This window comes from Triturus cristatus, chromosome 6 (assembly GCF_964204655.1).
Source record: "Triturus cristatus chromosome 6, aTriCri1.1, whole genome shotgun sequence".
NCBI classification, from domain to species: domain Eukaryota; kingdom Metazoa; phylum Chordata; class Amphibia; order Caudata; family Salamandridae; genus Triturus; species Triturus cristatus.
The window spans coordinates 1,743,161,495-1,743,186,324 of record NC_140589.1 but is presented as its reverse complement, the minus strand read 5'-3'; the positions used below and the strand labels follow the sequence as shown (position 1 = coordinate 1,743,186,324).

The window sequence follows — 24,830 nt, the reverse complement described above, 5'->3', positions numbered from 1 at the left end:
AACAGAGGAAAGATACATTTGATGCATACTTAGAGGCTATTGAAGTGAAACTTTCACTTCTAAGAAGAAGAAAGCGCTATTGATTTACAATTTAGGCTCTGTGGGTAGGAACATTCTGAAAACGTTACCTTTGGAGATAGTAAGCACTCATGTAAGTGTTGGTGACAATGGTTATTCACTCATTGTCGATGATTATGCTTCCATTATCAAAACTTTAGATAAAAGATTTAGTCCCAAAAGAAATGTTGTTCTTGAGCGTCACAAGTTTCTACAACGCGGTCAGACACCCGGTGAGTCCACTGATGACTTTGTTGCTGCTCTTAGAATCCTAGCTGTTACCTGCATTTACAGGGAGTTTAGAGATGAAATTATTCGCGATCAATTAATTGAAAGGATGTCTAACAAAAAGATCCAAGAGAAGTTATTGTCCTCTGATGAATCTGATTTAGAGACTGTACTCACATTGGCAAGGAGTATTGAACACTCTCAATTTTGTGTAAAAGAAATGAGTAGTACTGCCTCATCTAGCAAAGTAAAACTGTTGAATGCCAAACCTATCTGTAAATCATTGAAGGGGTCCAACACCAATGCTGTGCGTACTACTACACACTACCCCAAACACAAATCTGAGCAAAGCGAAGCCATGTGCTTCCGCTGTGGGAGCAAATCTCATTTAGGAAATGCCAAGTTTTGTTTTGCCTTAAACCAAAATTGTTATAGATGTGGAAAAAAGGGTCATTATTCTCGAATGTGCACGGCTGTCATGGCTAAGAAAAATCCTACACAGGTAGTGAAAGCCATTTCAGAAGATCTGTTGGATTCTGATGATGAGAATTACGAATTGTTGATGTTGTCTCCTTCATTGTCTCATGCTGAAGGTGTTGTCGAACTATCTTCTTTGGGGGGGTCTCACAAAAGGAAATCTCCTTCATGCAAGATTAGTGTTAGTGGAATTTGCCTTAGTTTTCTTGCAGATTCTGGTTCTCCTTTTACCCTCATCAACGTGAAGGATTTCAGTAAAATAGATGGTGTCCAATTGCAACAGTCCAATATCAAATCTTTGCTTATGGGGGTAAAACAGTGGAAGTCCTAGGAGCGTTTTTGGCGAATCTAGTCTTTTGTGCCGATCTGGCTATGGGGACTGTGTTTGTGGTAAAGGATGGGGCAAACCTGTTGGGGTGGGATGAGCAGGGCGCTCTTAACATAATACTAGATCCCAATCATCCTGATATGGTGGTGTCCCGTAGAGCACTCAATCAATTTTACAATGTGCTTTCTCCTGATTCTTCCAGTGCTCACACAGTTGCTCAGTTATCTAATGACAAGTGGGTACATATCTATCCTGAGGTGTTTAAGAGTGATCTTGGTAAACTTAAGGGTTTTCAGCATTGCATAGTGCTCAAGGAAGGTGCTAAGGCTGTAGCTCATAAAGTGCGCAAGGTACACTTGAGTCTCCGAAACGAACTCAAGTGTGAGTTGGACCGACTGTGTACAGCGGGAGTTATTGAACCTATTGAAGTTTCTGAATGGTTGGCCCCCATTGTTTTAGCGCGCAAATCCGACAAATCCCTGAGGATGTGTGTTGACTTGAGACACCTTAACGATAACATCTGGGTTGATCGTCAACCTCTACCAAACACCAATGATATGCTGGCTACTTTGGAGGGTGCCAGGTTTTTTACTTACCTAGATAGTTCCTCAGTGTATCACCAAATTGAACTGTGCAGGTAATCAAGGCACCTTACATCCTTTGTCACACCAGAGGGGGCTTATCGTTACATATGCATGCCTTTTGGGCTTGCCTCGGCTTCAGCAGTGTTCCAGCGTTTGATGAACAACTTGTTCAAGGACATTGCTGGATTGGTGTTTTTTCAGGATGACATTCTGATTTATGGGAAAACTGAGTCAGAACACGATGAGAGGGTTAAGCATGTCTTGAGCATAATTAGATCTAGTGGTTTAACGTTGAGAGTCGACAAGTGCAAATTTCTTCAAGAGGGGGTGATTACCTTGGTCATCATATTTCACACAAGGGAGTTGAACCTAAACTAAAGATCATTGAAGCCATTCAAAATGCACCCACACCTATGAACAAGGACCAGCTTCGTTCTTATTTGGAGTTGGTGGAGTACTACTCCAAATGTGTTTGCAACTTTTCCAGTAAAACTGCTTCCATGCGATATTTGTTAAAGAAAAATGTTAAATAATTGTGGGATGATGACTGCAATAACACTTTTAAGTCGATTAAACAAGAAATTGTGCATGCTCACCCCCTTAAACTCTTCAACATTAATGATCTGTGTATCATATCTACTGATGCAAGCAATGTTGGCTTAGGGGCAGTTCTTATGCAAAAGAGAGGATATGGTCGTGAAGAGACTATAGCTTGTGCTTCAAGAACGTTAAGGGGTGCTGAAAGCACATACTCGATCATTGAAAAGGAAGCTTTAGCCATGTGATGGGGTGTCCAACACTTCAGGAATTTTTTCTGGGGTAACAAACTTATTTGGAGGACGGATCATAAGCCCTTGGTTGATCTTTTTACCACTAAAGGTGGTGGCAGGGCAACGCCACGTATTCCTAAATGGCAGTACAGATTGCATGAGTTCTGTTATTGTCTTGAATATGGGGCCGGCGCTAAAAACCATGTCGCTGATTGCTTGTCCAGGTTATCCCTTTCATGTGATGATGATGTGTTGACGTATGATGATTTGGAAATGGTTTGTGCGGTCTGCTCTTTGGAAAACACTGTTGGTGGTGCACTTTCTGAACAAGATTGGCTGGATGCTACATCTAATGATGCTGAGGTCATGAAAGTCATCGACCTCTTAGCCGGTGTGTGGCCCAGCGACAAAGATTGTCCCTCTGAATTAGTTCTCTACAAAAGGGCTAGTGAAGAGTTATTCGTGGTTGATGGGGTGTTGAGGAGAGATGGATTGTTGGTGGTTCCGATGTCTATGCGCAAAAGGAGTTTGGTTTTGCCACATGAAGGTCATCTGGGAATTCGAGCCATGAAACGCAGGGTCAGACAAGATTTTTGGTGGCCTGGGTTACATAAAGATGTTGAGCGCTATGTTCGTGACTGATGTGCCTGTGTTACGAGTGACAAATCCCAAGTGACTCATCCTTCTCCAGTTGAACCAGTGGTGGTGAAGAACACTCCATGGTCTAAATTGGCCTTCAATATTGCGGGTCCTTTTGGGCTCATTGGGAGTTCTCCCAAATATGCCTTGGTTCTTATTGACTACATGTCAAAATGGCCTGAGGTCAGATTCGTGGATAATGTGAACTCTCTGTCTATTATTAATTTATTTCAGGATGTATTTCTCAGGGAGGGTTTTCCTGAGGAATTGGTGTCGGACAATGGAACCCAGTTGGTTTCGAATTAAATGCAGCATGTTCTTAAGGTCATTGGTATGAGACATATTCTCACGTCTCTTTCTCACCCCCGCAGCAACGGTTCAGTTGATCGTTTCAACCGTGTCATTAAAGAACACTTGCAGTTGGCCTTAGTCAATGGCTTGCATTGGCGGCAAGTTGTTAGCGACATGCTGTGGGCTGTGAGGACTACACCACATGTTAGCACTGGTATAGCTCCCTTTACCTTACTCAGAGGGAGAGTCGCAGGTTCCAAATTGAACAAAGAATGAATGTCCAGGAGAGAGGTGGACTAGAAGAAGTTGGCGGATGTGGTAGATATCAGGGTTGCCGCTCAGGCTAAGTACGACACAGGGTCGGGAGTTCGTAGTACCTTGTCTGTTAAGGTGGGTGATTGGGTGAGAGTCAAGAGGGCTGGTTTCATTCGCAAAGCTAAGTCTCGCTTTTCAGTTCCCAAAAGAGTGTCTGCGGTGGGAGTTCACGTGGTGGTGTTGGAGAATGGCAAGGTTTAGAATAAGAGTGCTGTTACCGTGGTACCCGAGTCCATGCTTGGTTATGTCAACAAGAAATTTGGTGTTCATTCTGCCTCTGTGGTTGTGCCCACTGGTGTTCACGGGAGGGAGTGTGTTCATTCTAGCTGTGTTCCTGCTAGGAGTGTATCCACGAGATTGAAATTTGTTCCTTCCAAGTTTCAAGATTACAAAATGTCGTAATGTCTTACCTTACTGACATCTTCTGCTTTATGATGTATTATTACTAGTTCTATGCTTGCATTGTTGTTCTTGTTACCTGCCATTACCCTTGTTTTTAGGTCTCGCCTACGCAGCGCGCAAGCACTGCTTAGAGAGACCTTTTGGAATCGCTCCGGCCTTTATTTGGAACTCGTGCATGTTTTGCACTGTTCCCAATGAGCCCTCGTGCATTTGTGACGTTTACCATGCAGGGGCGAGCAGGCATCATCTGTTAGCAATTATCGCGTCTGGCGCTGCCGCGCTCCACTGAAATTCCTTTGAGTGGTGCCCTCAGGATACATCCAGTATCCTGTTACTAATGATTTTACAGTCCTTCCCCTCCCTGCATCACAGCCGGCCACACTTCATGCTCCGTGTAGCAGGCGCTGTGTTGTTAAAAGAAATCTGCATTTTCTCTGCCCCTTCCTCCGAAGTGCCATTATCCCCCATCCCCCCAACCTATGCCCTTCGAGTTGCTTGTTTTATTCGGTACTGCGTCGGAAGGGCTAACTCCCGGAGCCGTTTCTGGATCTCCGAACCGTATTTTCATGGTATGGTCCCGAGGTGATTATTAATTGGCAAATATGTTATATGTTCTCTCTTGCTAACGTTTCAATTTCTTGTCCCCATGATTCTTGGTGGTGCTCTCGTAGTAGTACATCTTAAGTGTAATTCTACATCGTTAACAAAGTTTACACATCATTACCAGCTTTCTTTCTTTAGTTTCCAATGAAACTGCCAGATGTTTAAAGACATTGACGCCATCTGGCGTAATTGGCTATAATTGCACTTTTAGCAAATTCATGGCCCTGCAGACTTTTCGAAACTGCTGGATCGACTAGAGGCGAAAGCTATTGTTTCTACTTTACTTTCTGCTCTGTGCTGGCGCTGCTCGCTGTCCTCCTCCTGCTTTAGCCGGCACCCCTGGTACTGCTGCTCGCTCCCTCTCCAAGGGCTGCAGCTGCCTCCTCCTTCTTCCAGTCTGCCAGAATTTTCTCTCCCCTGCACTCTGTACGGCGCTGCTGATCCTCTCCCATTGTTTCTACTGTAAATTGTCTCTTTCACTTTCACATGCCACACGGATGTATGACGCAGACAGGCCAAACACATTGCCTGGCTGTTTCGATTTTCAACAATGAGTTGTTGGAAAAAACAGGGCCTAAATCACAGGTGCGCTCTCCAATCGACTTCCAGTACGAGGATGATTGACTAGCACAGCTGCTACAAGCCTGTGATGCATTACGCTGTGTGTGCTGTTTTGGGGGTGATGCACTTGGCTCCCTTGATTTCCAAGCTGGTTTCCCTGGATCGCTCCCCTGAACCGGAGAGGTGGTAGCACCCAGAGCCTGGACGTACTGTGAATGTTGGCAGCCAGAGACTTGTGGCTCATGGAGAGAGGGGCTGTGTGCAGGTGGGAGTGGCCCGTGGTGGGAGGGAGGGGTGACTGGTGTTCTTGGGCAATGTTTTTGCCCTGTTCCAGTCTACCCGCAGACTGTTAATGTTCTGCCGGGGCTAGTCACTGCCCCTTTTCTCTGTCAGTGTGTGTTGTGACTCTGTGCCCTCCCTGACCTACAGACCCCACCATGCATCTTCCATATGGGTGTCGGCTGGCACCATGTCACTGGTTGTACTCACCCATCCCTTAGACCCTGTCCTAATTATGACTGGCGCCTAAAGGAGCTAAACCTTGCAAAGAAAACCATTGGTTTCCTTTTAAACTGTTTTACATAGTTGCAAGTGCTATTGCGGCCGAGATCGAGGGATTGGTAGATCCTACAATGTGGTCCAGTGCACATGCAGGGATTACACCTAGGCTTTGACCTTACAAGTGCATTCAGTCAGCTGCCTGAACACTGCGAGCACATAGCCATCGCGGGAGCTCCTGCACTTTGCTCATTTGTGGCTGAGAGAAGAGGCTACTGGTGATGTCGCCTCACTCCAGAATTCCATGCAGTTTCCTCCACCGGCATTGAACACGCTTTGGCACTGCATGAGCAGCAACAACTCTGACTGACAGTAGACTGATGGTCAAGGGCATGCTGGGCAATGGCCACCCAACTTGTCTACCTGGAAGAATGTTTGGAGGTCAGGCTGGCAGTACTGTAGCAGAGATGCCATGGGCCCTGGTGCAAGCAACGGAAATGTTCCAGTTGACTGCTGTATGGGTAAGAAACTATAGGAATTACCAGGATTAAATGGACCCCTTAGGCCTACAAGCATCGGTGCCGCTGCACCGGCTGTTCCAGTTGTATCAACAAACCTGTGCGCCAGGCATAATTAGGAATCGAGAGGTGAGGAGGAATGTCTTCTCAAGCTCTACTTCCACACAGTTTTCAATATCAAACATTCTCCTAATTAAAGCACTGCCTGACAATGCCACATGTACACACACACTGCTGGTGGTACATTTTAATATCTAACAAGCATTTGCAATGCAATAGGTCTCACATTTGCGAGAGTTTAAGCTACTAGCATTGCAAATGACAATGCATTTTATTTGTTTTAAAAACCAAAACATAAATAAAAGACATTGTAATTTACAATGTGAATAGCTCAAACTCGCGTAAATGCGAGACCTATTGCATTGCAAATGCTTGGTTTTTAATGTTTCTGTACTTTATGCTTTTCTTTATTGTTGTGAAGTAAGGGGGGGTGTTGGGAACTGGCTGGAATGTGTGAGTTGGCGCGGGTTGGCGCTCGTGTGGGTTTGTGGGAGGTTCCACTCTAGAATGTATGTTCCGTGGCAGTTCAGTTTCTGCCAGGACCTGAAGGACGTTAGATCAAATAAACCTGGTTCCTACCTTCTTGGTGGTGTCTTCCTTTCAGTACCCCTTCAGTTAGAGTATGTCTTCAAAAAGAAGCAGATTTATTCCTAATCCTAGCACAGATCTAATAAATCTGCAGCTTGAACGTAAGGTAAGCTCCTAGAGTGCAGAGGGGCCCTCAAGTTTCAGAGACTTCTTATACCATTTAAAACATTTCCAAATCTGTGAAATACCAGAATCATAGGGCATTATTTTACCACATTTTGCAAGGAGGGAGTCTGCAATTGACCTAGGTGGCGGACTGCATAAAATGCCAAGTTGTGTTATTCCTAAGGATATACTATTTTGGTCCATTTTTGTACTGATTGACAAATTATGAGCATTGATTTCTGTTGTCACAAAACAGCCCTGACTAGAAAAATCAGTGCAGTTAAAAAACACACAATGACAAATAGGCAATATGATGCTTGTAGGAAATTGGGTTATAGGTTGAGGAGGGAGAAAATGTACTCAAGCAGCATCCACAGTTCTGGGTGAAACAAAAGCAAACCCTAAATTAACCTGTGCTCAACCCTCTGGTAGCTTGGTACAAAGCACAAGCACATAGCAGTCAGGCTTAACTTAGACGTAATGTGTACAGTACTTATGCAGCACTTCAAACAGTAAAATAAAAGAAAACACAACACCAGAAAAATCTCAAACCAATTTAGAAAATAGAGTAAAATTTAATAAATGATTTGAGACCAAAACAACAAATATCCAATCAATACAACCATAGATACGCAACTTTAAAAATGTAATTGAGAATAGTTCCTAAAAGCACAGAGTGCCAACTATGATTATCATGTCACGCTGGAACAGGACAAAGTCACAAGTTCAGACAAACTGGGATGGAGTGCGGGCCGGATACATAGAACAAGTTAGGACTGCTGAACAAAATACCTTAAATCCTGGCTGCGGAGCATTGTAAGATCCCACGAGGAGGAAGTGTCACGCAACAGCAGTTCTGATAAGCTGCGAGCGGCGATGCGAGGTCCTGCATCTAGGATGCATCACACATTGGCAGTTCTGATGAAGCCATTGATGAGGCTTGTGATACGTGGTCCTGCTTCAGCGTTGAGGATACTGTTGGCAGAGGCTTGTAATGCAAAGTCCTTTGTCAGGGATGCATCATGCAGTGGCGGTTCCAAGAAGCTGTAGACTGCGATGCGAGATCCTATGTTTAGGATTCAGAGAAGCTGCAGGCTGCGATGGGAGGTCCTGAGTAGCAGCCCTTCTTGCAGCAGTGCAGCACAGCAGTCTAAGTCTTCCACAGGTCCAGAGGTGTACTGAATAGTTGGGTCTGAGGATCCAATATTTATACTTGGTGCAAGCCTTGAAGTAAAAGAAGGTTCTGAAGGTTTCAACCTCCAGAGGCATTTGGCATTTCCTTCCTCCCTACCCTCAGCTTGACTGGAGTCATAAAAGCCTAGTGTCAAACCCTTTGTGTGTACTGAGGCAGAGCCTTTGTGATGTGTAAGTGTTTTAGGTGACAGCTCCTCCCCCTATCGAGTCAGAGATGGCCCGTCCTGCCAACACATATCCCCTGTTTGTCTCACTGTCTGGGAGTTAGTCAAAAAGCCCAACTGTCAGCTACATCTAGTCACGTGAGGTTGGGACAAGAAAATGCCAAATTTCCAAAAGTCAAAAACCAAAGCAGTCGGTAGTTGTGTTTCTTTCTGTTTTTTTTTACTTTTTTCACACGATCATTCTATTTAATAATCATGACTTGTAAATCAATTATAACATTTTATCATCCTGACGTAACATCACTCAATATTTAAGAACAGAGAGTGATAACCAAAAGATTCGCAAACCTATACAAACTTTTTCCATATCCCAAAATAGATCACACATTAATAAACCAAATGACACTAATCAAAAGTAGCACCAATCAGTGTTCAACCAGTCTAAAGTTATAAACCAGAGCAACCTCTCTTAACACTCTTGGTGTCAATTATGGGTCCAAAGTCATCAAATATGGTAAATGAAAGAACAATGATTGCTTTTCATAGGAAGTCCTTAGTCGTTCTCCATATTAGTGTGGTTTGAGCATGAAAACCCCAAATTAATAGTCTGCACGTTTCGAATCATAAACATTATTGGTTCTCCTCAGGACCAGGGCTGGATGATTTCTTAGATGTTCAAATATGATGTAAGAGGAGAAGCCTCTTTCAATCGTTCCTGTGTTTTTTATCTGGATATGATACAGAGTAGCAGCGAAATGTAGTCCTACATGGTGACTGTGTTTCAATCCTTCATTAGGAAACCTTTTGAAGAATAAAGACCTTTGACTTTTCGTTGAAAACGAGTGGACAAGACCTCAGTTTGCCTTTCCTTCAGCTTCAGTTGGATTTGCAAATGGCGATCGCCATTTGCAAATCCATTGTATAGGTGTGCGATTCTTTTTGTTATCACTCTCTGTTCTTAAATATTGAGTAATGTTATGTCAGGATGATAAAATGTTATCATTGATTTACAGGTCAAGTTTAATAAATAGAATGATCTTGTGAGAAAAGTAAAAAAAAAATAGAAAGAAACACAACCGCCAACTGTTTTGGTTTTTGACTGTACATAGAGGTCCTTGGTGGTTGCAGATAAGGGCCCAACCCCCTACTTTTGTTTTTCAAATTTCTAAAAGTGGCATTTTCAGAATTGTGGCATTTTCAGAATTGTGACTTAAAATCCAACTTTACCGTTAAAGAGGGTTTAAATTGCAATTACGTAGATACCAAACTCAACACTCTTACCTGCTCCCAATTGTTATCACTTATTAAATGTAACAAGGTAAGCCAATTCTATCCCATGGGAGAGGCAAGCCTTGCTGTGGTGAAAAAGAAATGTAAGGGTTATTTCCACTACCAGGTTATGTAAAAGTCAAAAGTACATGCTCCACTTTTTAACAAGTTCGCTGCTAGGCCTCCCCCCGTGCTAAGCCTTTTTTTTGGCTATTTGGGGTAGTTTGTGCCTAGACCTCTGTAACTTTTTGACCACATAAAGCATCCATGCCAAATTTGCGTCCTTTTCTTCCAGGATCATGGGGATTTTAAAGGTACCCAAGGTTTGTTGATTCCCCTGGAGGGGACCCAGAAATGAGCCAAAATACAGCAAAAACATTTTGGGAGGAAAAATGGGGAAAAAAGTGCTGCAGATGAAAGCATCTGGCTTTTTCCCTGCAAATGGTATCAACAGGGGGTTTGTGGTGCTCAAATCACCAGCTTCCTAACTTTCAGGGACTGACAGACTTTTGTCAGAAAACTAAAATATTTTACACAGTTTTGGCATTTTACTGGGACATAGCCTATTTTTGCTATTTTTTGTGCTTTTAGCCTCCTTCCGGTTAACGGTAAAAATGGGTATGAAAGCAATATTGGATCCTGGAAAGCTATAATTTCTGAAAAGTAGCCAAACTTCTAAATTCAGCAAGGGGTCATTTGTGTAGGTTCTTCAAGGTTTTCTTATAGAAACTAACAGTTGAAAATGGGAAACATTTTAAATGAGTTGAAAAAAACAGCCATTTGTGCCAACGTTTTCACCTGTAACTTCTTCTAAGTATGACAGGTTTTTTAAAGCAATATACCGTTACATCCGCTGGACCATTCTGGTTGTGGGGATATATAGGACTTGTAGCTTCACCAAGAACTGGAGGAACCCAGAGCCAATAACTGAGCAGCATCTTGCAATGGCTTTTTATTGTGTACTGGGTATATAGCAATTAATTTGGGAAAATATAAATAGTGAAAAATCAGTATAAAAGACACCTATGTATATCTGAAATGGGAACAAAATATAAAGTTTAGAAACAGTAGCTATTTGCACATCTCCGTAATTGTGGGTATCCATACTAGCATGTAAATTATAGGACATTTTTCAAAGTGACTTCTTTTTTACACATTGTCTTACATTTGGAAGGCAGAAATGCATTGAAAGTCACTAGGTAATAACAGTTGCTCTACAATTCTGTGTTCCCCTAAGTCTCCCGATAAAAATGGTACCTCACTTGTGTGGGTAGGTCTAGTGCCCGCGACAGGAAACTGCCCAAAACGCAACGTGGATGCGCCACATTTTTACAGTGAAAACTGACCCTTTTTTTGCAAAGTGCCTAGCTGTAGATTTTGAACCCTAGCTCTGCCAGCACCTGGGGAAACCTAGCACACCTATACATTTTTGAAAACTAGACACTCAGGTAAATCCAGGATGGGGTGACTTGTCTGACTCTCACCAGGTTCTGTTACCCAGAATTCCTTGCAAACCTCAAACTTTGTAAAAAACAAAAAAAAAAATCCTCACATTTTTATGATGGAAAGTTCTGGAATCTGTGTGGATCCACAAAATTCCACACACCCTGCATTCCCCAAAGCCTTTCGATAAGAATGGTACCTCACTTGTGTGGGTAGGCCTATTGCCCGCGACAGGAAACGGCCCAAAACGCAACATGGACACACCACATTTTTACAGTGAAAACGGACCCTTTTTTTGCAAAGTGCCAAGCTGTAGATTTTGAACCCTAGCTCTGCCGACACCTAGGGAAACCTAGCAAACCTATGCATTTTTTAAAACTAGACACCCAGGGAAATCCAGGATGGGGAGACTTGTCTGGCTCTCACCAGGTTCTGTTACCCAGAATCCCTTGCAAACCTCAAACTTTGCCAAAAAAAAACATTTTCCTAACATTTCTGTGATGGAAAGTTCTGGAATCTGCGTGGATCCACAAAACTCCACCCATCCCGCATTCCCCATAGTCTTCCGATAAAAATGGTACTTCAGTGGTGTGGGTAGGACTAGTGCCCGCAACAGGAAACGGCCCAAAACGCAACATGGACACACCACATTTTTACAGTGAAAACTGACCCTTTTTTTGCAAAGTGCCTAACTGTAGGTTTTGAACCCTAACTCTGCCGGCCCCTAAGGAAACCTAGCAAACCTATACATTTTTGAAAATTTGAAAACTAGACACACTGCCAGCCAAGCACAAGTCTACACACACTGCAAGCCAAGCGCCAGTCCACGCACACCGTCAGCCAAGCAACAGCCCACGCACATCGCAAGCCAAGCGCCAGTCCACACACACCATCAGCCAAGCGCCAGTTCACACACACCGTCAGCCAAGCACCAGTCCATGCACACCACCAGCCAAGCGCCAGTCCATGCACACCATTATCACATTTTGTTTTTAACAAGAAAGAAAACACAAACCAATTGGAACTAGATACAAAACTATAACTAAAAACACAACAGCAGTAACTAAAGACATCATTCTAATGCCAACCGTGAAACTGAACAGCAACTATATAAAACCATACATATGAGGCAGTACACTATTAGACTCACGGTTGCTCCCAAAAACTCTTTTGAGTGTGATACAATCTGAAACATGTGAGCACACACATCCCAGGATTAGAAGGACAATCAGCACAGTGCATACGACTCCCCTTCCGCATAACTCTTCGCAAACAGACTCTACATCTCTTACAGGAATTGTTTTTTTGGGGCGTGGGAGGAATTAAATCTGCAAAGTGGTGATCTTTCAATCTAGCCACATCCTCCACCACTCCAACTCTAGTAACACTTACCTGTTCCACTACAACAAGGCTGCTTATCGCAGACTCATGAAACTGAACAAAAGTCATCTTTGATGCAGGAGAACACTCCTTGAACACAACAAAAGCATTAAAAGTTGCTAAATTGAAGAGATGGATGTCCAACTTCTTACACCAAAAGTAAGCCTTACAAACAGCAGTGTAAGTTCCAACCTCCGAGCTACTGTATCGACACCACCCATGTGCTTATTGTGGTCTACAATTCACACAGGTTTGCACACTTCAGCAACCTGACCCCAAAGAGTCACAGGGGAAGTACTGTCATCATGGATGGTAGTCAGCATGTACACATCCCTCCTGTCCACAAATTTCACAGCTAGCAGTTCCTCACTACGCAAGGTACCGCACTGTCCCCTCTGAAGCTCTTTTGGGTAACCTTTACGGTTAGAGCGATTGTGCCACAAGCAAGAGTGTCCACTTCGAACAATTCCTTAAACAACTGCACATCAGTGTAGAAGTTATCAAGGGACAAATTGTGACCTTTGTTTAAACAGTCCTCTAGCCAGTTCACACACAATTGTCTCTGAAGCTCCTAAAGTGGATGGACAACCAGGGGGGTCAATAGTGGAATCCTTACTCGTGTACACTTGGAAATTATAGACATATCCTATCCTGCTCTCAGACAACATATACATCTTAATTCCCTAACGTGCCCTCTTGCTAGGAGTGTACTACCTAAAAACTAAACGCCCCTGAACAGGACCAAAGACTCATCAACAGCTATTTCTTTCCCTGGAGTATAGATCTCTGAAAATCGATCTACAAAGTGATCAAGAACAGGCCAAATCTTAAAAAGACGGTCACAGTCAGGGAGATCTTGTGGCAACGCCAAAGCATTATCAACAAAATGCAGCATCCGAAGCAAAAGTAAATACCGATCACAACTCATAATTGCAGGAAATATGGCCGTTGCCATCAAGGGACTGGTAGACAAATATGAAGCCAGGGACGGCTTCCTTATCAAGCTCTTCAAAATAGTCAAACCCCAAAACTTCTTCATCTCATCCAGATTTGCGGGAGTCCACTGGGTAGCTCTCGAGCGGGGCCTAAGTCTGGCACTGTTGTCCCTCAAAAACTGTTCAGCATACAAATTACTCTGCTCAACAATCTCAGCCAAAAATACATCATCCATAAACAACTGAAAAAACTGTACAGGCAAAGAGTTTTCACAATCCACTCTACACCCTGCATCACCACTAAAGGCAGGCAACACCGGCTGCACCATGTTTGGATCAACCCAGAGTCCAGCACTTCCAGTAGGAAGCTTTGCAAGCCCAGGCTGCGATCCCGATGCCTCTTGCTGCACCATCGACACATCAGTGTCATCCTCCAAAACAGGCACTTCTTCCGCACTGAGAGTAGCTTCATCCGCACTGAGAGTAGCTTCATCATCAGATGATTCCTCGTGGACAGAAAACTCACTGCCAGAATCTTGCACTCCCTCCTCTCCCTCAGACGCACTGTCAGTCTCATAATAATGGTTAGAGGAAGATTAAAAAGCATATCAACCACTTGATGAGCAGTAATTTTACATAATCCTTACTAATAAAGGTAACTTGTCAAACAAGTCAACAATAACAATCACTTTGTAAAATAATTAATAAACGAAATGTGGCTTTATCTCAAAGACCTATATACTCAAAAACTATTCCACTCACTTTCCAGAGCAGCTAAACTCACGACCACCTACTCTGCACAGACACAGTAAGGACCAACAATATCTCACTTAAAAAGAAAAAGAAAAGAAACTTACATATAAGACAACACATCACAGAGAATTTCATCCTCAAAACACTAACTAAATATGCTGCTATTATGACACCACTCACAAAAAAATTCATTCATGCATTAAAATACTACTAATTTGGAGAAAGTATAACAAAAAAACATTTCTTACCAAATAAATGCAACTACGCAAAACTGCAGAACAACCACTGCGGAAACTGCAAACAAGAATCAAAAGCTTTGCACTAGAAAAAAAAGGAGAAATAAAACATTACAATCACATTTGCAAATAATGCACCAGTCCACACACTCCACCAGCCAAGCTAAAGGGTAGGTGGACCTAAAAGCATAAGGCTGATCTGCCCCCAAGGGGGGGCAGAAACAGCCAAAATATTCACCCCCCTGTAAAAGGGGAGTAACCCATGCTCAAGAGGCCACTCCCCAACACCAACATTTAAAAGAACCTGGTGTCTATTGGCTTCTGTCCCCCTTGGGGACAGATGGGCCTAAAAACATATGGCTGTTCTGCCCCCAAAGAGGGCAGAAATGGCCACAATATTCCCCCCATAAAGGGGAGCGACCCTTGCCCAAGGGGCCGCTCCACAACAACATTTTGTTTAAAAGCCCTGGTGTCTAGTGGCTTCTACCCCCTTGGGGACAGATGGGCCTGAAAACATATGGCCTATCTGCCCCCAAAGGGGCAGAAACGGCCGCAATAATCACCCCATAAAGGGGAGCGACCCTTGCCCAAGGGCCGCTCTGCAACATCCACACAAAAAACAGAAATCCCTGGTGGCCCAGTGGGGCAGAAACGGTCAAAATAATGCTGCCCCCGCAAACATATCCCCGGTGGTCTAGTGGGGCAGAATTAAAAAAGAATATGGTCTGATCTTCCCCCCAGGGGGCCAGAAGCAGCCACAGTAATGCTCCCCAAAGGGGAGCGACCCTTGCCCAAGGGCCCACTCCACACAAATATATCCTTGATGGTCTAGTGGGCATGATTAAAAAAAATGGCCCAATCTGCCCTCCCAGGGGGCAGAAACAGCCAAAAACATTGTCCCCCAAAGGGGAGCGACACTTACCTAAGGGGCCGCTCCCCGCAAACAGTTGATTGCTTAAAAAAAAAAAAGAAAAAATCCCTGGTGTCTAGTGGGCATTCCTGCAGGAATACTCAAAAGAGGCATTGGAGAAAAGGAAAACCCTCCTCTTTCATGGACGTGCTGGAAGCAAATGGCTTCTAGCGCGTCCGGTTTCATGTAATGACGTTGGGGCACGGGGCACGCTTACGTCATTAAATTACATGGAGGGGTGTGAGGGGCAGCATTAAGGGAGGCCCACGGGGAGCGCTAGCGCTTCCACCGTGTGTGGGTGCTAGGACTTGCGGGAGCCGTCTGACGCACACGCCCACTGTGACGTTGGATGGCTCCTGGCTGTCCGACATACGGAAAGGGGTAAATACACTGTGCCTTGCCCTATGGGCTGTATACGGCCTACCCTAAGGGTGACATATACGTATTAAATAAGATGGTTTAGGCCTGGCAAAAGGTTTATTTTGGCAGTTCGAAATTGCAGTTTTAAACTGCACACACAATCTGCAACAGCAGGCCTATGGCTTGTTTAAAGGGCTACTTAAGTAGGTGGCACAATTACTGCTGCAGGCCCACTTGTATCATTAATTGTATCATTTAATTTACAGGCCCTGGTCCATGTAGTACCACTTTACTAGAGACTTATAAGTAAATTAACTGTGCCAAATAGGTTTAAACCAATGTTTTTTTTTTTTTAAATGAACAGTTCAGAGTTCATGCAACAAATACAAGTAACTGGTGATTATCAGTGCACCATGTAACCCAAGTAACAACAAATCGGCTGATACAGTATCATTGTGTATGTCCATAGTCTCATTTTACACATAGTTCTGTGTCTTTAGTCCATGAAGGATAAGGCCGTTGGATGCATGTGCTAAGCATTATACATTAATGTTTGGTGATTCGTGCATGGCCTGCCTAAGGACAGAAACAAAATAAATGAAATAAACACGAACGTGCCCATTGCCATTATTAAATGAGTGTGACAGTGTGTTGTGTCTTTATCGATGCGAAATGTGAGATGTTAATGGCGTTGATTTGTCCCTTATGACTCTTACCATGGTTGTATAGTGTAACGGTCCCGGGAATACGATTAGGGGCCTGTGTCCAATTGAGGTGCATCGGGGAGGTGGTAGGCACATCCCATAACGTTTTGCCGCTTCCACCACTGTTGGTGGGACATGACAGCACTGCCACATCCACATAGGGCTACCTCAAGGCATCCCGCCTCCAATCCTGGACTGATTGCGCAACTGCAGCCTGCCAGGCCATGGCAGTGTGCCTTTACGCAAGGATGAGAGACAAATCTATAAAGCTGCATACCTGCCTAGTTCTTTTTGTATGTGTAAGCACTCTGAGGAGGCACATGTGGGGGGGTCTCTCTGTAGGAACCGCTCAGTCACCTCTGTCAAATCATGCAATGCATTGACCGAGACGAGTGATATCTCCGAACATCACCATACCATATGAAGTCCACTTCGATCTTGGGGCATCTGGGGCAAACCGTGGCAACCTCTGGGTACATTCGTCCTATCCATTTTGGTGTCAGGTACGTGCGGTGTAAGTAGTTGAATTGCATATAATGAAACGTAGCATTTCTGGATATCAACTTAACCGAGTTAAGGCAGTGTAGCCATGTGGTGTAGCTAGCTTCCTCTCCAAATCGCTATCCCCACCACTCCCTCAAGTGCACCGAAGTTGGGTCCAGCAATTGTAGTAGCGCCCAATAATTGCATTTGAAAGCTTTCGCTGCAGGTCCCATGGGTCAGTGCCTCCTACAAGGGCTGCGACACAGCACGTTCCAAGTCACTGCTCTGCCACAGTCCATGTGCCAGCTGGACCATGGCTGTGTGAAGCAGGAACTGACAGGGACCCAGATCAAATATCTCGAGGATAGCATCTAAGGACCACAGCTGGTGACTCTTTTATATATCTTCCCAGATTAACATGCCTGCTTCGATTTGTATACGATGATGTCTTTTCTGGAGTTTTGCCATGGTTCCAGCGTGTAGGGCCTTGCCGTAGTCCAGCCTGCTGCTGACGAGGGCTTGGGTGACAGTCATTCTGGTTCCAGTGGGGATCCATCTGTAGATCTTGCGAAGCAGGAGGAGGGTGTTGAAGCAGGAGGAGGAGACGGCGTTTACTTGCTGGGTCATAGAGAGGGATGAACCCCAGGTTGCGTGCGTGGTCAGTGGGTGTCGGTGCAGCTCCAAGCATGGCCGGTCACTAGGAGTCGTCCCAGTCGGAGGGGGCGGAGCCAAGGATGAGGACGTCCGTCTTGTCAGAGTTCAGTTTTAGGCGACTGTTCTTCATTCGGCGACGACCTTCATTCCTTCGTGGAGGTTGGTTTTGGCGGTGGCGGGGTCCTTGGTGAGGGAGAGGATCAGCTGGGTACCATCGGTGTAAGAGACGATGTTGAGGTCGTGTGATCGGACGATGTTGGCGAGCGGTGCCATGTAGACTTTGAAAAGGGTCGGGCTAAGGGATGATCCTTGAGATATGCCGCAGGTGATCTTGGTGGCTTTCGATCTGAATGGAGGGAGGTGGACTCTCTTGGTTCTGCCAGTGAGGAAGGAGGTGATCCAGTCCAAGGCTTTGTCGCGGATCCCTGCGTCGTGGAGGCGTGTGCATAGGGTGTGGTGGCAGACAGTGTCGAATGCGGCTGAGAGGTCCAAGAGGATGAGGGCCGCGGTTTTGCCGTTGTCCAACAGGATCCTGATGTCGTCGGTGGGGGCGATGAGGGCGGTTTCGGTGCTGTGGTTGCTGCGGAATCCGGATTGGGCCGAGTCTAGGGTGTTGTTCTCCTCGAGGAAGTGGGTCAGTTGCCTGTTGACAATATTCTCGATGAACTTTGCCGGTAACGGGAGCAGGGAGATGGGCCAGAAGTTCTTGAGGTCCTTTGGGTCCGCCTTGGGTTTCTTGAGTAGGGCGTTGATCTCGGCGTGTTTCCAGCTGTCTGGGACGGTGGCAGTCTCGAAGGAGCTTTTGAGGATTTTCCGGAGGTGGGGTCCGATGGTGGAGTTTGCTTTGTTGAAGATGTGGTGAGGGCAGGGGTCAGATGGTGAGCCGGAGTGGATGGTGTTCATGATTTTGATGGTGTCGTCGTCATTGACGTGGTTCCAGGAGAGCAGGAGGCTGGTGTGGCTGGGGGGTGGTGAGTCTGAGGTGTCGGTGGCTGTCGGGGGGGGGGGGGTCTGGGTGTTGAAGCTGTCGTGGATGTCTGTGATCTTGCGGTGGAAGAAGGTGGCTAGGGAGTCGCAGAGGTCTTGCGACGGCGGGATGTCGTTAGAGATGGAGTTGGGGTTGGCGAGTTCCTTCACGATGTTGAAGAGCTCTTTGCTGTTGTGCGCGTTGCTGTTGATGAGTTCCTTGAAGGATGTATTTTTAGCGGTTCGAATGAGGTGGTGGTGCTTTTGGCTGGCGTTTTTGAGGGCTGCATGGTTGTCTGTTGTCTGTTAGTGGTGCCACTTCTTCTCGAGCCTTCTGCAAGTCTGCTTGGATGCCTGGAGGTCGATGGTGAACCAGATGGCCCTTCTGTCGGTCCGTCTGTTTGAGGGTTTCTTGATTGGGGCGAGAGTGTTGGCGCAGTCGTTGATCCATTGTCTGAAGTTGCGGGCGGCTGTGTTGGTGTCGGTGGGTCTCGGGCGAGTGTGGTGATTAGCTGGTCTTGGGTGACCTTGTTCCAACTGCGGTGGGGGATACATTGCGGGTGGTTGTGCGTGGTGTATTTCTCGAAGGAGAAGTGGGTGCAGCGGTGGTCGGTCCATTGGAGTTCGGGGGTGTGGCTGAAGGTGATGTGGTTGCTGGCGGAAAAAATGGGGTCGAGCGTGTGTCCGGTGGAGTGGGTGGGTGTCATGACGAGCTGTTTGAGTCCGAGGTTGTCGAGCAGGGTGGTGGAGTTGCTGTCGTTGGCGTTCTCGAGGTGGAAGTTCAGGTCTCCGAGGAGGATGTAGTCTGTGGATGCAATGGCGTGCGTGCTGATGAGGTCGGTGATGGAGTCGCTGAACTGTGGCCGGAGACTGGGGGGTCTGTAGATGAGGGTCTTCTGAGGGTGGTGTTGGAATCAATGTGGATCTGGAAGTGCAGGTGTTCGGCAGTGCTGAGGGTGTCTTCGGTGCTGCTTGAAATTCTGAGGGTATTCCTGTGGACGATGGCGATTCCACCTCCTGGTCTGTTAGTGCGGTCCTTGCAGGTGATCTTGTAGCTGTCTGGGATGGCTATGGCAATGTCGGGCACCGAGGAGGGGTTCATCCAGGTCTCCGTCAGGAAGGCGACATCTGGGGAGGATGAGTCGAGTAGGGCCCAGAGTTCAATGGCGTGCTTGTGTACAGGGCGGGTGTTGAGTAGTATGCATCTGAGATGGTTGCGACCTGCCTTGGTGGGAGGGGCAGGACGTGCCGGTGTTTACTGGCTGGTGAAGCTGCAGCTTCGGTAGGAGAAGGGTCTGTGGGTGAGCTTCGGGGTGGCCTGGAAGCAGGTGGATGATCGGCTGGTGTTGAGTTTGTGGAGGGTGTTGGCATCGTAGCGGCATCGGGCGTAGTGGCGCTCGCGGGGGCCCGGGGGTCTGGCGCTGGGCGCAGACGGGCTTAGACGGGCTTGCCTTAGGCGCGCGACCGCACAGCGGTCGCCATAATGTAGGGGAGGGGAAAGGGACGAAGAGCTGGGAGCGGGGCAGGAGGGGGTCAGCGGCAGGAAAACGGAGGGGTGACGAAGGAGAACAACAGCTGTGGGCTGTGAGGGGAACAAAACAAATAGTCAAATTACATCCAAAGAACAATCACAATTACACCCAAAACAAACACTATGCGCCAGATGGCAAGACCTGAGCTAGGGTAGTCTTGAACCGTGCGACGGCGAGGAGGTCATGATCTTTGTAGTATATTTGTACCCCTAGCTATTTCATGGTGTGTAGCGTAGGACGCAGGTTTGTGTCTTGTAGACATGTCTGGCAATCTGCCCATGCCTAGTCAGTGGGAACAGACATGACGTGTCCCAGTTAACTGTCAGGCCCGAGACAACAGCATAAGTGTCCAACAGCTGCATTACAGAGGGTACTACTCATTGAACATCTTTCAGGGTGTAAACCAATGTTAACATGTTTTAGTGAGTGAACACATACACTTTAGCACTGGTCAACAGTGATAATGTTCACAGAGTCCTGAAGCCAGCAATAACAAAACCAGCAAATAAATGGAGGAGTAAGGCAGGCTAACATGTCTGAAAGCGCTAAATAGTAACTTAGTGTCGATTAGCACAAAAAATAAGGCGGCGGCACCATAGGCAGTTTATGTAATATGGACCCAAGATTCCACAGAGAATGAGTACCAGATCTGCAGCCCTCTAACTGAAAATACTTTGGGGCCTATTATGATGTGAGTTGGAAAGCCTCTGACTGCAGGTCGGAGGCTTTACGACTCACATCGTAGGTTGCAAATCCGACAGCCTTATTATAATAAAGGCTGTTGGATTTGAAACCTGGTGTTGGAACCGACTAGCTTCCAACGGGCTGAAGGAGCCCGTCGGCCAGTCAGAGGCCACTCATAATCCCCTATGTCCGGCATTTACGCCGTGGGGATTATGATGTCGCTTTCCGATAGGCTTTTCATGTCAGGCTTTCCGACATAAAAAGCCTGATTCTGGTGTGATGCAGTTTATCCTGGAGATGATGTGGAAAGCAACTTTGGGGGCCCCTAGCTGGGCCCCATGTCACCGCACAACCAAAAACGCAGTTCTCAGCTTCATCATTTTAATTACAGAAAATGTCTGGTGGCATTTGAAAGTGGTGGGGCATAAAAGTTGGGCATGACTTTTATGTAGCCAGCATAGAGAGTAATTTTGATCGACAAACGTGGAATTCGGGAGGGGGAGGATTTGTTTCTCCCACTGAGAAAAATGTGAAAAAAGATTGCCAAATGGTGCATTTTAAAGTACATTTTAATAAAGAATTTAGTAAGAAAGCAAGAAGGTTTATAAAGCTATTGTGAGCGTTTAGTCTTGAAATATTTAAACGCACTACAAAAGGTCCTATATCTTACTACATTAATATGTTGAACAGTTACTGCACTGTGCAAATTATACAGTGCAACAACTTCAGGTCCTTTAAAGTGTGTGGTTGCCCAGTGTCTTGCACTGCGTGTGGCCTCAACTTTGGAAGAAAATGTTTTAACCGGGTTTGCAGAAGGACCCTCAGCTGCTGGTTGCAATCAGTCATATTGAAATATGTGCAGAGAGGGTTTTAAGTGGGATGAAAATGTTCTCCTCCAGGAAGCGGGTCAGTTGCCTGTTGACAATCTTCTCGATGATCTTCGCCGGGAATGGGAGCAGGGAGATGGGCCAGAAGTTCTTGAGGTCCTTTGGGTCCGCCTTGGGTTTCTTGAGTAGGGCGTTGATCTTGGCGTGTACCCAGCTCTCTGGGGAGTTGAGGTTGGTGAGTTCCTTCGCGATGTTGAAGAGCTCTTTACTGTTGTGCGCATTGTTGTTGATGCGTTCCTTGAAGGAGGTCGTTTTGATGGTTCGAATGAGTTGGTGGTGCTTGCGGCTGGCGTTTTTGAGGGCTGCGTGGTTGTCGGGTGTCTGTTCGTGGTGCCACTTCTTCTCGAGTCTTCTGCAAGTCTGCTTGGATGCCTGGAGGTTGGTGGTGAACCAGATGGGCCTTCTGTTGGTGCGTCTGTTTGAGGGTTTCTTGATCAGGGTGAGAGCGTTGGCGCAGTCGTCGATCCATTCTCTGAAGTTGCGGGCTGTTGTGTCTGTGTCGGTTGGGGCAGTTGATGGGTCTCGGGCGAGGGTGGTGATTAGCTGGTCTTCGGGGACCTTGTTCCAGCTGCGGTGGGGCATACGTTGCGGGTGGTTGTGCGTGGTGTGTTTCTCGAAGGAGAAGTGGATGCAGCGGTGGTCGGTCCAGTGGAGTTCGGTGGTTTGGCTGAAGGTAATGTGGTTGCTGGAGGAAAAGATGGGGTCGAGCATGTGTCCGGTGGAGTGGGTGGGTGTTGTGACGAGCTGTTTGAGTCTGAGTTTGGTGAGGTTGTCGAGCAGGGTGGTGGAGTTGCTGTTGTTGGCGTTCTCGAGGTGGAAGTTCAGGTCTCTGAGGAGGATGTAGTCTGTGGATGCAAGGGCGTGCGTGCTGATGACGTCGGTGATGGAGTCGCTGAACTGTGGCCGGGGACTGGGGGATCTGTAGACGAGGGTTCCTCTGAGGGTGGTGTTGGAATCAATGTGGATCTGGAAGTGCAGGTGTTCGGCAGTGCTGAGGGTGTCTTTGGTGCTGCTCGAAATTCTGAGGGTATTCTTGTGGACGATGGCGATTCCTCCTCCTGGTCTGTTAGTGTGGCCCCTGTGGGTGATCTTGTAGCTGTCCGGGATGGCTATGGCAATGTCGGGCGCAGAGGAGGGGTTCATCCAGGTCTCCGTCAGGAAGGTGACGTCCGGGGAGGATGAGTTGAGTAGGTCCCAGAGTTCAATGGCGTGCTTGTGTACAGGGCGGGTGTTGATTAGTATGCATCTGAGATGGTTGCGTCCTGCCCTGGTGGGAGGGGCAGGACGTGCAGGTGTTTGCTGGCTGGTGAAGCTGCAGCTTTGGCAGGAGAAGGGTCCGTGGGTGAGCTTCGGGGTGGCCTGGAAGAAGGTGGATGAACGGCCGGTGTTGAGTTCGTGGAAGGTGTTGGCGTCATAGTGGCATCGGGCATCGTGGCGCTCGCGGGGGTCAGGGGGTCTGACGCTGGACGCGGTCCAGGCACGGACGGGCGCAGATGGGTTTGCCTTAGGCGCGCGAAGGGGGGAGGGACGAGGAGCTGGGAGCGGGGCGGGAGGTGAGGGGTCAGTGGCGGGAAAACGGAGGGGAGACGAAGGGAAGCAACAGCTCTGGGCTGTGAGGGTAACAAATTACATCCAAAGGACAATCACAATTACACCCAAAACAAACACTATGCGCCAGATGGCAAGACCTGAGACAGGGTAGTCTTGAACCATGCAACAGCGAGGAGGTCATGAACTTTGTAGTATATTTGTACCCCAAGGTATTTCATGGTGTCTAGCGTAGGACGCAGGCTTGTATCTCGTAGACATGTCTGGCATTCTGCCCATGCCTAGTCAGTGGGAACAGACAAGACGTGTCCCAGTTAACTGTCAGGCCCGAGACAACAGCATAACTGTCCAACAGCGGCATTACAGAGGGTACTACTCATTTAACATCTTTCAGGGTGTAAACCAATGTTATCATGTTTTAGGGAGTGAACACATTTACTTTATCACTGGTCAACAGTGGTAAAGTTCACAGAGTCCTGAAGCCAGCAATAACAAAATCAGCAAATAAATGGAGGAGTAAGGCAAAGGTTTGGAGGAAAACCATACACTAAGGCTGACATGTCTGATAGCGCTAAATAGTAACTTAGTGTCGATTAGCACAAAAAATAAGGCGACGGCACCATAGGCATTTTATGTAATATGGACCCTAGATTCCACATAGAATGAGTACCAGATACACAGCCCTCTAACTGAAAATACTTTAGGGCCTATTATGATGTGAGTCGGAAAGCCTCTGACCAGAGGTCGGAGGCTTTACGACTCACATTGTAGGTTGCAAATCCTACAGCCTTATTATGATAAAGGCTGTCGGATTTGAAACCTGCTAGTTGGACCGAATAGCTTCCAATGGAAGGAGCCCGTCGGCCAGTCAGAGGCCACTTAATCCCCTATGTCCGGCGTTTACACCGTGGGGATTATGATGTCGCTTTCTGATAGGCTTTTCATGTCAGCCTTTCCGACATAAAAAGCCTGATTCTGGTGTGATGCAGCTTATCCTGGAGATGATGTGGAAAGCAACTTTGGGGGCCCCTAGCTGGGCCCCATGTCACCGCATGCTCCGGTTGGAGGCCTGAAGGACACCTACGGTGCCTCCCTGAAAATCCCTCCACTGTGTGGCAGGCATGGTCAGAGACTCCAATTTCTCCATGGGAGCTTGTGTTACAGCCGGTTTACGGTCGCTGCACAAGCTCTCATAGGGAAAAGGGAGTATGCGACCACACTATGTGCGGTCTCATTGTAATGAAGGTGTCAGACGTGAGTCCGCCTGACATCGTAAACATGCCCTTTGTCTCTAGAAAGAGAGTTGCAAAACCTTAAACCACTATAGGCAGGGAAGTGGGTCACCGAAGGGCAACAGCTAATGCAATATTTATGTAATTATCAGTCAAAACACAATTGTAGTTAAGGAGCCTTAACTTGAAATTCACAAACTTGACACAGAAAGTATGTCCATAAACTATGCATGACATGGCCTTAGTGTAATTTTTTTGTGGTTGAAGCAAAGCAGAGAATCAACAAGCTACATAAACAAGGTCATCATCAAAGTAGTGCGATAAGATTAAGTTCATGGAGTGCATAGTTTTCTAAATTAATCCTCACACACAACACAAGGAACCTTTCTTAACACTCTTACAACAGGTGAGATTATTCCCCAGTTAAAAGAACATGCTCTGGAGCAACATGATGAAGCCAAATATCACTCCA

The 24,830-nt window shown here is 46.5% G+C and overlaps 1 protein-coding gene across 1 annotated transcript in view; it reads left to right on the top strand.

Annotated features, from left to right (window-relative positions):
* Positions 1-24,830, top strand: part of ALK (ALK receptor tyrosine kinase) — a 2,691,376-nt gene that overhangs the window by 2,129,845 nt on the left and 536,701 nt on the right. The gene's annotated exons all lie outside the window — the stretch shown is intronic.